The sequence below is a fragment of the Patagioenas fasciata genome, chromosome 2 (assembly GCF_037038585.1).
Source record: "Patagioenas fasciata isolate bPatFas1 chromosome 2, bPatFas1.hap1, whole genome shotgun sequence".
In the NCBI taxonomy this organism is placed as follows: domain Eukaryota; kingdom Metazoa; phylum Chordata; class Aves; order Columbiformes; family Columbidae; genus Patagioenas; species Patagioenas fasciata.
This window is the reverse complement of record NC_092521.1, coordinates 104,333,757-104,348,205: the sequence shown is the minus strand read 5'-3', so window position 1 is coordinate 104,348,205 and position 14,449 is coordinate 104,333,757.

Genomic DNA, 14,449 nt, shown 5'->3' with positions numbered 1-14,449 from the left:
GCTGCTCCGTGCTACTTCTCCTCCGCTGGCAAATGCTTCACAGTCGCCCGAGGAAAGACGTTTAACAATCGATCTCCAAGAGAAACGAAACACATGATGCCATAAGGCGAAAGAATAGCAGGGCATCTCTTCACAAGCTTGTCCCTGATCTATAGCTGAGGGCAAACACTTGTGTGCTTGTGGGAGAGCCTGTGTCTTTCCTGGAAGCGTTTGGGAGTTTTGCTCAGACGCGTGTTTCCTCAAGTTCAAGAATCAAGATCTAGGATACCTGCAGACAGGTGCCTGTTTGTGTGGAGACAGTCTGTTTGAAACTGTGTTCCTCAGCGCCCGCTCTTTCTCCCCGTCGCTCCACACGCCTGGGAGTCCCTTTCTTTCTCTCCACAAGCACGTGTGTTGACTTCGTCGCACATGTGCATCTGCACAAGCGTTGAGCTCAGCAGAGTGTGTCTCTTGACACTTGATGTGCGTTGGCTGTGTCTGCGTGCTCCAGTGAAGAGAGAAACGGGAAATCATCTTGGTAGAGGCAACAAAGCAAAAGCGAGGCAGGATTGACATCTGCTCAACAGAGACGGATTCCCTGCGCTGACACAGTTCACAGTTACACGAGAAGCAATCTGAGCGGTCCATCGACCGGAGACGTGTTTCCCAAGAGGTCGTTTAGCGAGTGAACAGCAGTGTGCGCGACTTTCAGGAGTGTGCGTGGAAAGTGCCAGAATCACCAGAGCATCTGTGCAAAAGCTGCTGCCTCTGTGACCGCATTGAGGCACGTTCCCGTGTCTGCGAGTATATAGACGGCTCTTTCGCGTTCGCTCCGAGGGAAACGGTCCGCTATTGCTTCTGTGCGTACAGACGCGATTCCCTTGTCTCTTGCGAACACAGGGAACTCTGTGCATCCAAATCTACAGGCTAAGGACGCGTCTGCATATGTTTTGGTGAACAATCGAGTGTGCGTGTTCTGACAGCTGCCTCTATGCAGACGTCTCCACAGAGCCACTTCTGAATGCCCCGCAGCCCAGGACTGAATGGATACACTAACAAGTGCACCGGTGTGAGCAACCACATATGCAGAAGGACGTCTTTCATCTCACAGAAGCGCGAACGTCTTGGCGTTCAAGCACATGGCAGAAACAAGGTGTGAACAGATGAGCTGCTGCTATTTTCTCCGTTCGGCATGCTTCGTTGTAGCTCTCTTGCCGGTCGCCGGCTTAGCGGCTTGCTTTGCGCGACTAGGACTGGGGAGTGAAGGAGATAGCGCCGGAAACCTTGCCTTTTGCCTTCTTCGGCGCTGGAACCTGGTTGCTGCGCCTTCTCTTTGTCCATGTGCACACACACGATTCCTCAGCGAAAACCATGCAGAAACCTTACCTCGAGCACCCAGGGATGTGCACCCAGCACCACGTGCACGCACACGCAGCTAGAGAAAAGCACCTACCTTTTCACACACTGATGCCTAAGCAAAAGCGTGGCCACACACACGCACACATCCGCAAGCGCGCCTACTCCCATCTATTGAGGGAAAGACGGACGAGCAACGTCCTGACAGGCTTGAGGGGAAAAACGTCCGTTGATGGCGTACTGCACGCCCGCCTACGGGGCTGCAGGGGAATCCACATTTGGAAGGTACCTGAAGATGTGTGCCTGTTCTTGGAGCTCCGCTAGTAGGGTAGCAAAGACACTCGTAGGCAGTACTGAATGCTGCTCCGTGCTACTTCTCCTCCGCTGGCAAATGCTTCACAGTCGCCCGAGGAAAGACGTTTAACAATCGATCTCCAAGAGAAACGAAACACATGATGCCATAAGGCGAAAGAATAGCAGGGCATCTCTTCACAAGCTTGTCCCTGATGTATAGCTGAGGGCAAACACTTGTGTGCTTGTGGGAGAGCCTGTGTCTTTCCTGGAAGCGTTTGGGAGTTTTGCTCAGACGCGTGTTTCCTCAAGTTCAAGAATCAAGATCTAGGATACCTGCAGACAGGTGCCTGTTTGTGTGGAGACAGTCTGTTTGAAACTGTGTTCCTCAGCGCCCGCTCTTTCTCCCCGTCGCTCCACACGCCTGGGAGTCCCTTTCTTTCTCTCCACAAGCACGTGTGTTGACTTCGTCGCACATGTGCATCTGCACAAGCGTTGAGCTCAGCAGAGTGTGTCTCTTGACACTTGATGTGCGTTGGCTGTGTCTGCGTGCTCCAGTGAAGAGAGAAACGGGAAATCATCTTGGTAGAGGCAACAAAGCAAAAGCGAGGCAGGATTGACATCTGCTCAACAGAGACGGATTCCCTGCGCTGACACAGTTCACAGTTACACGAGAAGCAATCTGAGCGGTCCATCGACCGGAGACGTGTTTCCCAAGAGGTCGTTTAGCGAGTGAACAGCAGTGTGCGCGACTTTCAGGAGTGTGCGTGGAAAGTGCCAGAATCACCAGAGCATCTGTGCAAAAGCTGCTGCCTCTGTGACCGCATTGAGGCACGTTCCCGTGTCTGCGAGTATATAGACGGCTCTTTCGCGTTCGCTCCGAGGGAAACGGTCCGCTATTGCTTCTGTGCGTACAGACGCGATTCCCTTGTCTCTTGCGAACACAGGGAACTCTGTGCATCCAAATCTACAGGCTAAGGACGCGTCTGCATATGTTTTGGTGAACAATCGAGTGTGCGTGTTCTGACAGCTGCCTCTATGCAGACGTCTCCACAGAGCCACTTCTGAATGCCCCGCAGCCCAGGACTGAATGGATACACTAACAAGTGCACCGGTGTGAGCAACCACATATGCAGAAGGACGTCTTTCATCTCACAGAAGCGCGAACGTCTTGGCGTTCAAGCACATGGCAGAAACAAGGTGTGAACAGATGAGCTGCTGCTATTTTCTCCGTTCGGCATGCTTCGTTGTAGCTCTCTTGCCGGTCGCCGGCTTAGCGGCTTGCTTTGCGCGACTAGGACTGGGGAGTGAAGGAGATAGCGCCGGAAACCTTGCCTTTTGCCTTCTTCGGCGCTGGAACCTGGTTGCTGCGCCTTCTCTTTGTCCATGTGCACACACACGATTCCTCAGCGAAAACCATGCAGAAACCTTACCTCGAGCACCCAGGGATGTGCACCCAGCACCACGTGCACGCACACGCAGCTAGAGAAAAGCACCTACCTTTTCACACACTGATGCCTAAGCAAACGCGTGGCCACACACACGCACACATCCGCAAGCGCGCCTACTCCCATCTATTGAGGGAAAGACGGACGAGCAACGTCCTGACAGGCTTGAGGGGAAAAACGTCCGTTGATGGTTGGCGTACTGCACGCCCGCCTACGGGGCTGCAGGGGAATCCACATTTGGAAGGTACCTGAAGATGTGTGCCTGTTCTTGGAGCTCCGCTAGTAGGGTAGCAAAGACACTCGTAGGCAGTACTGAATGCTGCTCCGTGCTACTTCTCCTCCGCTGGCAAATGCTTCACAGTCGCCCGAGGAAAGACGTTTAACAATCGATCTCCAAGAGAAACGAAACACATGATGCCATAAGGCGAAAGAATAGCAGGGCATCTCTTCACAAGCTTGTCCCTGATCTATAGCTGAGGGCAAACACTTGTGTGCTTGTGGGAGAGCCTGTGTCTTTCCTGGAAGCGTTTGGGAGTTTTGCTCAGACGCGTGTTTCCTCAAGTTCAAGAATCAAGATCTAGGATACCTGCAGACAGGTGCCTGTTTGTGTGGAGACAGTCTGTTTGAAACTGTGTTCCTCAGCGCCCGCTCTTTCTCCCCGTCGCTCCACACGCCTGGGAGTCCCTTTCTTTCTCTCCACAAGCACGTGTGTTGACTTCGTCGCACATGTGCATCTGCACAAGCGTTGAGCTCAGCAGAGTTGTGTCTCTTGACACTTGATGTGCGTTGGCTGTGTCTGCGTGCTCCAGTGAAGAGAGAAACGGGAAATCATCTTGGTAGAGGCAACAAAGCAAAAGCGAGGCAGGATTGACATCTGCTCAACAGAGACGGATTCCCTGCGCTGACACAGTTCACAGTTACACGAGAAGCAATCTGAGCGGTCCATCGACCGGAGACGTGTTTCCCAAGAGGTCGTTTAGCGAGTGAACAGCAGTGTGCGCGACTTTCAGGAGTGTGCGTGGAAAGTGCCAGAATCACCAGAGCATCTGTGCAAAAGCTGCTGCCTCTGTGACCGCATTGAGGCACGTTCCCGTGTCTGCGAGTATATAGACGGCTCTTTCGCGTTCGCTCCGAGGGAAACGGTCCGCTATTGCTTCTGTGCGTACAGACGCGATTCCCTTGTCTCTTGCGAACACAGGGAACTCTGTGCATCCAAATCTACAGGCTAAGGACGCGTCTGCATATGTTTTGGTGAACAATCGAGTGTGCGTGTTCTGACAGCTGCCTCTATGCAGACGTCTCCACAGAGCCACTTCTGAATGCCCCGCAGCCCAGGACTGAATGGATACACTAACAAGTGCACCGGTGTGAGCAACCACATATGCAGAAGGACGTCTTTCATCTCACAGAAGCGCGAACGTCTTGGCGTTCAAGCACATGGCAGAAACAAGGTGTGAACAGATGCGCTGCTGCTATTTTCTCCGTTCGGCATGCTTCGTTGTAGCTCTCTTGCCGGTCGCCGGCTTAGCGGCTTGCTTTGCGCGACTAGGACTGGGGAGTGAAGGAGATAGCGCCGGAAACCTTGCCTTTTGCCTTCTTCGGCGCTGGAACCTGGTTGCTGCGCCTTCTCTTTGTCCATGTGCACACACACGATTCCTCAGCGAAAACCATGCAGAAACCTTACCTCGAGCACCCAGGGATGTGCACCCAGCACCACGTGCACGCACACGCAGCTAGAGAAAAGCACCTACCTTTTCACACACTGATGCCTAAGCAAACGCGTGGCCACACACACGCACACATCCGCAAGCGCGCCTACTCCCATCTATTGAGGGAAAGACGGACGAGCAACGTCCTGACAGGCTTGAGGGGAAAAACGTCCGTTGATGGTTGGCGTACTGCACGCCCGCCTACGGGGCTGCAGGGGAATCCACATTTGGAAGGTACCTGAAGATGTGTGCCTGCTCTTGGAGCTCCGCTAGTAGGGTAGCAAAGACACTCGTAGGCAGTACTGAATGCTGCTCCGTGCTACTTCTCCTCCGCTGGCAAATGCTTCACAGTCGCCCGAGGAAAGACGTTTAACAATCGATCTCCAAGAGAAACGAAACACATGATGCCATAAGGCGAAAGAATAGCAGGGCATCTCTTCACAAGCTTGTCCCTGATGTATAGCTGAGGGCAAACACTTGTGTGCTTGTGGGAGAGCCTGTGTCTTTCCTGGAAGCGTTTGGGAGTTTTGCTCAGACGCGTGTTTCCTCAAGTTCAAGAATCAAGATCTAGGATACCTGCAGACAGGTGCCTGTTTGTGTGGAGACAGTCTGTTTGAAACTGTGTTCCTCAGCGCCCGCTCTTTCTCCCCGTCGCTCCACACGCCTGGGAGTCCCTTTCTTTCTCTCCACAAGCACGTGTGTTGACTTCGTCGCACATGTGCATCTGCACAAGCGTTGAGCTCAGCAGAGTGTGTCTCTTGACACTTGATGTGCGTTGGCTGTGTCTGCGTGCTCCAGTGAAGAGAGAAACGGGAAATCATCTTGGTAGAGGCAACAAAGCAAAAGCGAGGCAGGATTGACATCTGCTCAACAGAGACGGATTCCCTGCGCTGACACAGTTCACAGTTACACGAGAAGCAATCTGAGCGGTCCATCGACCGGAGACGTGTTTCCCAAGAGGTCGTTTAGCGAGTGAACAGCAGTGTGCGCGACTTTCAGGAGTGTGCCTGGAAAGTGCCAGAATCACCAGAGCATCTGTGCAAAAGCTGCTGCCTCTGTGACCGCATTGAGGCACGTTCCCGTGTCTGCGAGTATATAGACGGCTCTTTCGCGTTCACTCCGAGGGAAACGGTCCGCTACTGCTTCTGTGCGTACAGACGCGATTCCCTTGTCTCTTGCGAACACAGGGAACTCTGTGCATCCAAATCTACAGGCTAAGGACGCGTCTGCATATGTTTTGGTGAACAATCGAGTGTGCGTGTTCTGACAGCTGCCTCTATGCAGACGTCTCCACAGAGCCACTTCTGAATGCCCCGCAGCCCAGGACTGAATGGATACACTAACAAGTGCACCGGTGTGAGCAACCACATATGCAGAAGGACGTCTTTCATCTCACAGAAGCGCGAATGTCTTGGCGTTCAAGCACATGGCAGAAACAAGGTGTGAACAGATGCGCTGCTGCTATTTTCTCCGTTCGGCATGCTTCGTTGTAGCTCTCTTGCCGGTCGCCGGCTTAGCGGCTTGCTTTGCGCGACTAGGACTGGGGAGTGAAGGAGATAGCGCCGGAAACCTTGCCTTTTGCCTTCTTCGGCGCTGGAACCTGGTTGCTGCGCCTTCTCTTTGTCCATGTGCACACACACGATTCCTCAGCGAAAACCATGCAGAAACCTTACCTCGAGCACCCAGGGATGTGCACCCAGCACCACGTGCACGCACACGCAGCTAGAGAAAAGCACCTACCTTTTCACACACTGATGCCTAAGCAAACGCGTGGCCACACACACGCACACATCCGCAAGCGCGCCTACTCCCATCTATTGAGGGAAAGACGGACGAGCAACGTCCTGACAGGCTTGAGGGGAAAAACGTCCGTTGATGGTTGGCGTACTGCACGCCCGCCTACGGGGCTGCAGGGGAATCCACATTTGGAAGGTACCTGAAGATGTGTGCCTGTTCTTGGAGCTCCGCTAGTAGGGTAGCAAAGACACTCGTAGGCAGTACTGAATGCTGCTCCGTGCTACTTCTCCTCCGCTGGCAAATGCTTCACAGTCGCCGGAGGAAAGACGTTTAACAATCGATCTCCAAGAGAAACGAAACACATGATGCCATAAGGCGAAAGAATAGCAGGGCATCTCTTCACAAGCTTGTCCCTGATCTATAGCTGAGGGCAAACACTTGTGTGCTTGTGGGAGAGCCTGTGTCTTTCCTGGAAGCGTTTGGGAGTTTTGCTCAGACGCGTGTTTCCTCAAGTTCAAGAATCAAGATCTAGGATACCTGCAGACAGGTGCCTGTTTGTGTGGAGACAGTCTGTTTGAAACTGTGTTCCTCAGCGCCCGCTCTTTCTCCCCGTCGCTCCACACGCCTGGGAGTCCCTTTCTTTCTCTCTACAAGCACGTGTGTTGACTTCGTCGCACATGTGCATCTGCACAAGCGTTGAGCTCAGCAGAGTGTGTCTCTTGACACTTGATGTGCGTTGGCTGTGTCTGCGTGCTCCAGTGAAGAGAGAAACGGGAAATCATCTTGGTAGAGGCAACAAAGCAAAAGCGAGGCAGGATTGACATCTGCTCAACAGAGACGGATTCCCTGCGCTGACACAGTTCACAGTTACACGAGAAGCAATCTGAGCGGTCCATCGACCGGAGACGTGTTTCCCAAGAGGTCGTTTAGCGAGTGAACAGCAGTGTGCGCGACTTTCAGGAGTGTGCCTGGAAAGTGCCAGAATCACCAGAGCATCTGTGCAAAAGCTGCTGCCTCTGTGACCGCATTGAGGCACGTTCCCGTGTCTGCGAGTATATAGACGGCTCTTTCGCGTTCGCTCCGAGGGAAACGGTCCGCTATTGCTTCTGTGCGTACAGACGCGATTCCCTTGTCTCTTGCGAACACAGGGAACTCTGTGCATCCAAATGTACAGGCTAAGGACGCGTCTGCATATGTTTTGGTGAACAATCGAGTGTGCGTGTTCTGACAGCTGCCTCTATGCAGACGTCTCCACAGAGCCACTTCTGAATGCCCCGCAGCCCAGGACTGAATGGATACACTAACAAGTGCACCGGTGTGAGCAACCACATATGCAGAAGGACGTCTTTCATCTCACAGAAGCGCGAACGTCTTGGCGTTCAAGCACATGGCAGAAACAAGGTGTGAACAGGTGCGCTGCTGCTATTTTCTCCGTTCGGCATGCTTCGTTGTAGCTCTCTTGCCGGTCGCCGGCTTAGCGGCTTGCTTTGCGCGACTAGGACTGGGGAGTGAAGGAGATAGCGCCGGAAACCTTGCCTTTTGCCTTCTTCGGCGCTGGAACCTGGTTGCTGCGCCTTCTCTTTGTCCATGTGCACACACACGATTCCTCAGCGAAAACCATGCAGAAACCTTACCTCGAGCACCCAGGGATGTGCACCCAGCACCACGTGCACGCACACGCAGCTAGAGAAAAGCACCTACCTTTTCACACACTGATGCCTAAGCAAACGCGTGGCCACACACACGCACACATCCGCAAGCGCGCCTACTCCCATCTATTGAGGGAAAGACGGACGAGCAACGTCCTGACAGGCTTGAGGGGAAAAACGTCCGTTGATGGTTGGCGTACTGCACGCCCGCCTACGGGGCTGCAGGGGAATCCACATTTGGAAGGTACCTGAAGATGTGTGCCTGTTCTTGGAGCTCCGCTAGTAGGGTAGCAAAGACACTCGTAGGCAGTACTGAATGCTGCTCCGTGCTACTTCTCCTCCGCTGGCAAATGCTTCACAGTCGCCCGAGGAAAGACGTTTAACAATCGATCTCCAAGAGAAACGAAACACATGATGCCATAAGGCGAAAGAATAGCAGGGCATCTCTTCACAAGCTTGTCCCTGATCTATAGCTGAGGGCAAACACTTGTGTGCTTGTGGGAGAGCCTGTGTCTTTCCTGGAAGCGTTTGGGAGTTTTGCTCAGACGCGTGTTTCCTCAAGTTCAAGAATCAAGATCTAGGATACCTGCAGACAGGTGCCTGTTTGTGTGGAGACAGTCTGTTTGAAACTGTGTTCCTCAGCGCCCGCTCTTTCTCCCCGTCGCTCCACACGCCTGGGAGTCCCTTTCTTTCTCTCCACAAGCACGTGTGTTGACTTCGTCGCACATGTGCATCTGCACAAGCGTTGAGCTCAGCAGAGCGTGTCTCTTGACACTTGATGTGCGTTGGCTGTGTCTGCGTGCTCCAGTGAAGAGAGAAACGGGAAATCATCTTGGTAGAGGCAACAAAGCAAAAGCGAGGCAGGATTGACATCTGCTCAACAGAGACGGATTCCCTGCGCTGACACAGTTCACAGTTACACGAGAAGCAATCTGAGCGGTCCGTCGACCGGAGACGTGTTTCCCAAGAGGTCGTTTAGCGAGTGAACAGCAGTGTGCGCGACTTTCAGGAGTGTGCCTGGAAAGTGCCAGAATCACCAGAGCATCTGTGCAAAAGCTGCTGCCTCTGTGACCGCATTGAGGCACGTTCCCGTGTCTCCGAGTACATAGACGGCTCTTCGCGTTCACTCCGAGGGAAACGGTCCGCTATTGCTTCTGTGCGTACAGACGCGATTCCCTTGTCTCTTGCGAACACAGGGAACTCTGTGCATCCAAATCTACAGGCTAAGGACGCGTCTGCATATGTTTTGGTGAACAATCGAGTGTGCGTGTTCTGACAGCTGCCTCTATGCAGACGTCTCCACAGAGCCACTTCTGAATGCCCCGCAGCCCAGGACTGAATGGATACACTAACAAGTGCACCGGTGTGAGCAACCACAGATGCAGAAGGACGTCTTTCATCTCACAGAAGCGCGAACGTCTTGGCGTTCAAGCACATGGCAGAAACAAGGTGTGAACAGATGAGCTGCTGCTATTTTCTCCGTTCGGCATGCTTCGTTGTAGCTCTCTTGCCGGTCGCCGGCTTAGCGGCTTGCTTTGCGCGACTAGGACTGGGGAGTGAAGGAGATAGCGCCGGAAACCTTGCCTTTTGCCTTCTTCGGCGCTGGAACCTGGTTGCTGCGCCTTCTCTTTGTCCATGTGCACACACACGATTCCTCAGCGAAAACCATGCAGAAACCTTACCTCGAGCACCCAGGGATGTGCACCCAGCACCACGTGCACGCACACGCAGCTAGAGAAAAGCACCTACCTTTTCACACACTGATGCCTAAGCAAACGCGTGGCCACACACACGCACACATCCGCAAGCGCGCCTACTCCCATCTATTGAGGGAAAGACAGACGAGCAACGTCCTGACAGGCTTGAGGGGAAAAACGTCCGTTGATGGTTGGCGTACTGCACGCCCGCCTACGGGGCTGCAGGGGAATCCACATTTGGAAGGTACCTGAAGATGTGTGCCTGTTCTTGGAGCTCCGCTAGTAGGGTAGCAAAGACACTCGTAGGCAGTACTGAATGCTGCTCCGTGCTACTTCTCCTCCGCTGGCAAATGCTTCACAGTCGCCCGAGGAAAGACGTTTAACAATCGATCTCCAAGAGAAACGAAACACATGATGCCATAAGGCGAAAGAATAGCAGGGCATCTCTTCACAAGCTTGTCCCTGATCTATAGCTGAGGGCAAACACTTGTGTGCTTGTGGGAGAGCCTGTGTCTTTCCTGGAAGCGTTTGGGAGTTTTGCTCAGACGCGTGTTTCCTCAAGTTCAAGAATCAAGATCTAGGATACCTGCAGACAGGTGCCTGTTTGTGTGGAGACAGTCTGTTTGAAACTGTGTTCCTCAGCGCCCGCTCTTTCTCCCCGTCGCTCCACACGCCTGGGAGTCCCTTTCTTTCTCTCCACAAGCACGTGTGTTGACTTCGTCGCACATGTGCATCTGCACAAGCGTTGAGCTCAGCAGAGCGTGTCTCTTGACACTTGATGTGCGTTGGCTGTGTCTGCGTGCTCCAGTGAAGAGAGAAACGGGAAATCATCTTGGTAGAGGCAACAAAGCAAAAGCGAGGCAGGATTGACATCTGCTCAACAGAGACGGATTCCCTGCGCTGACACAGTTCACAGTTACACGAGAAGCAATCTGAGCGGTCCATCGACCGGAGACGTGTTTCCCAAGAGGTCGTTTAGCGAGTGAACAGCAGTGTGCGCGACTTTCAGGAGTGTGCGTGGAAAGTGCCAGAATCACCAGAGCATCTGTGCAAAAGCTGCTGCCTCTGTGACCGCATTGAGGCACGTTCCCGTGTCTGCGAGTATATAGACGGCTCTTTCGCGTTCGCTCCGAGGGAAACGGTCCGCTATTGCTTCTGTGCGTACAGACGCGATTCCCTTGTCTCTTGCGAACACAGGGAACTCTGTGCATCCAAATGTACAGGCTAAGGACGCGTCTGCATATGTTTTGGTGAACAATCGAGTGTGCGTGTTCTGACAGCTGCCTCTATGCAGACGTCTCCACAGAGCCACTTCTGAATGCCCCGCAGCCCAGGACTGAATGGATACACTAACAAGTGCACCGGTGTGAGCAACCACATATGCAGAAGGACGTCTTTCATCTCACAGAAGCGCGAACGTCTTGGCGTTCAAGCACATGGCAGAAACAAGGTGTGAACAGATGAGCTGCTGCTATTTTCTCCGTTCGGCATGCTTCGTTGTAGCTCTCTTGCCGGTCGCCGGCTTAGCGGCTTGCTTTGCGCGACTAGGACTGGGGAGTGAAGGAGATAGCGCCGGAAACCTTGCCTTTTGCCTTCTTCGGCGCTGGAACCTGGTTGCTGCGCCTTCTCTTTGTCCATGTGCACACACACGATTCCTCAGCGAAAACCATGCAGAAACCTTACCTCGAGCACCCAGGGATGTGCACCCAGCACCACGTGCACGCACACGCAGCTAGAGAAAAGCACCTACCTTTTCACACACTGATGCCTAAGCAAACGCGTGGCCACACACACGCACACATCCGCAAGCGCGCCTACTCCCATCTATTGAGGGAAAGACGGACGAGCAACGTCCTGACAGGCTTGAGGGGAAAAACGTCCGTTGATGGTTGGCGTACTGCACGCCCGCCTACGGGGCTGCAGGGGAATCCACATTTGGAAGGTACCTGAAGATGTGTGCCTGTTCTTGGAGCTCCGCTAGTAGGGTAGCAAAGACACTCGTAGGCAGTACTGAATGCTGCTCCGTGCTACTTCTCCTCCGCTGGCAAATGCTTCACAGTCGCCCGAGGAAAGACGTTTAACAATCGATCTCCAAGAGAAACGAAACACATGATGCCATAAGGCGAAAGAATAGCAGGGCATCTCTTCACAAGCTTGTCCCTGATCTATAGCTGAGGGCAAACACTTGTGTGCTTGTGGGAGAGCCTGTGTCTTTCCTGGAAGCGTTTGGGAGTTTTGCTCAGACGCGTGTTTCCTCAAGTTCAAGAATCAAGATCTAGGATACCTGCAGACAGGTGCCTGTTTGTGTGGAGACAGTCTGTTTGAAACTGTGTTCCTCAGCGCCCGCTCTTTCTCCCCGTCGCTCCACACGCCTGGGAGTCCCTTTCTTTCTCTCCACAAGCACGTGTGTTGACTTCGTCGCACATGTGCATCTGCACAAGCGTTGAGCTCAGCAGAGCGTGTCTCTTGACACTTGATGTGCGTTGGCTGTGTCTGCGTGCTCCAGTGAAGAGAGAAACGGGAAATCATCTTGGTAGAGGCAACAAAGCAAAAGCGAGGCAGGATTGACATCTGCTCAACAGAGACGGATTCCCTGCGCTGACACAGTTCACAGTTACACGAGAAGCAATCTGAGCGGTCCGTCGACCGGAGACGTGTTTCCCAAGAGGTCGTTTAGCGAGTGAACAGCAGTGTGCGCGACTTTCAGGAGTGTGCCTGGAAAGTGCCAGAATCACCAGAGCATCTGTGCAAAAGCTGCTGCCTCTGTGACCGCATTGAGGCACGTTCCCGTGTCTCCGAGTACATAGACGGCTCTTCGCGTTCACTCCGAGGGAAACGGTCCGCTATTGCTTCTGTGCGTACAGACGCGATTCCCTTGTCTCTTGCGAACACAGGGAACTGTGTGCATCCAAATCTACAGGCTAAGGACGCGTCTGCATATGTTTTGGTGAACAATCGAGTGTGCGTGTTCTGACAGCTGCCTCTATGCAGACGTCTCCACAGAGCCACTTCTGAATGCCCCGCAGCCCAGGACTGAATGGATACACTAACAAGTGCACCGGTGTGAGCAACCACAGATGCAGAAGGACGTCTTTCATCTCACAGAAGCGCGAACGTCTTGGCGTTCAAGCACATGGCAGAAACAAGGTGTGAACAGATGCGCTGCTGCTATTTTCTCCGTTCGGCATGCTTCGTTGTAGCTCTCTTGCCGGTCGCCGGCTTAGCGGCTTGCTTTGCGCGACTAGGACTGGGGAGTGAAGGAGATAGCGCCGGAAACCTTGCCTTTTGCCTTCTTCGGCGCTGGAACCTGGTTGCTGCGCCTTCTCTTTGTCCATGTGCACACACACGATTCCTCAGCGAAAACCATGCAGAAACCTTACCTCGAGCACCCAGGGATGTGCACCCAGCACCACGTGCACGCACACGCAGCTAGAGAAAAGCACCTACCTTTTCACACACTGATGCCTAAGCAAACGCGTGGCCACACACACGCACACATCCGCAAGCGCGCCTACTCCCATCTATTGAGGGAAAGACGGACGAGCAACGTCCTGACAGGCTTGAGGGGAAAAACGTCCGTTGATGGTTGGCGTACTGCACGCCCGCCTACGGGGCTGCAGGGGAATCCACATTTGGAAGGTACCTGAAGATGTGTGCCTGTTCTTGGAGCTCCGCTAGTAGGGTAGCAAAGACACTCGTAGGCAGTACTGAATGCTGCTCCGTGCTACTTCTCCTCCGCTGGCAAATGCTTCACAGTCGCCCGAGGAAAGACGTTTAACAATCGATCTCCAAGAGAAACGAAACACATGATGCCATAAGGCGAAAGAATAGCAGGGCATCTCTTCACAAGCTTGTCCCTGATCTATAGCTGAGGGCAAACACTTGTGTGCTTGTGGGAGAGCCTGTGTCTTTCCTGGAAGCGTTTGGGAGTTTTGCTCAGACGCGTGTTTCCTCAAGTTCAAGAATCAAGATCTAGGATACCTGCAGACAGGTGCCTGTTTGTGTGGAGACAGTCTGTTTGAAACTGTGTTCCTCAGCGCCCGCTCTTTCTCCCCGTCGCTCCACACGCCTGGGAGTCCCTTTCTTTCTCTCCACAAGCACGTGTGTTGACTTCGTCGCACATGTGCATCTGCACAAGCGTTGAGCTCAGCAGAGTGTGTCTCTTGACACTTGATGTGCGTTGGCTGTGTCTGCGTGCTCCAGTGAAGAGAGAAACGGGAAATCATCTTGGTAGAGGCAACAAAGCAAAAGCGAGGCAGGATTGACATCTGCTCAACAGAGACGGATTCCCTGCGCTGACACAGTTCACAGTTACACGAGAAGCAATCTGAGCGGTCCATCGACCGGAGACGTGTTTCCCAAGAGGTCGTTTAGCGAGTGAACAGCAGTGTGCGCGACTTTCAGGAGTGTGCCTGGAAAGTGCCAGAATCACCAGAGCATCTGTGCAAAAACTGCTGCCTCTGTGACCGCATTGAGGCACGTTCCCGTGTCTGCGAGTATATAGACGGCTCTTTCGCGTTCGCTCCGAGGGAAACGGTCCGCTATTGCTTCTGTGCGTACAGACGCGATTCCCTTGTCTCTTG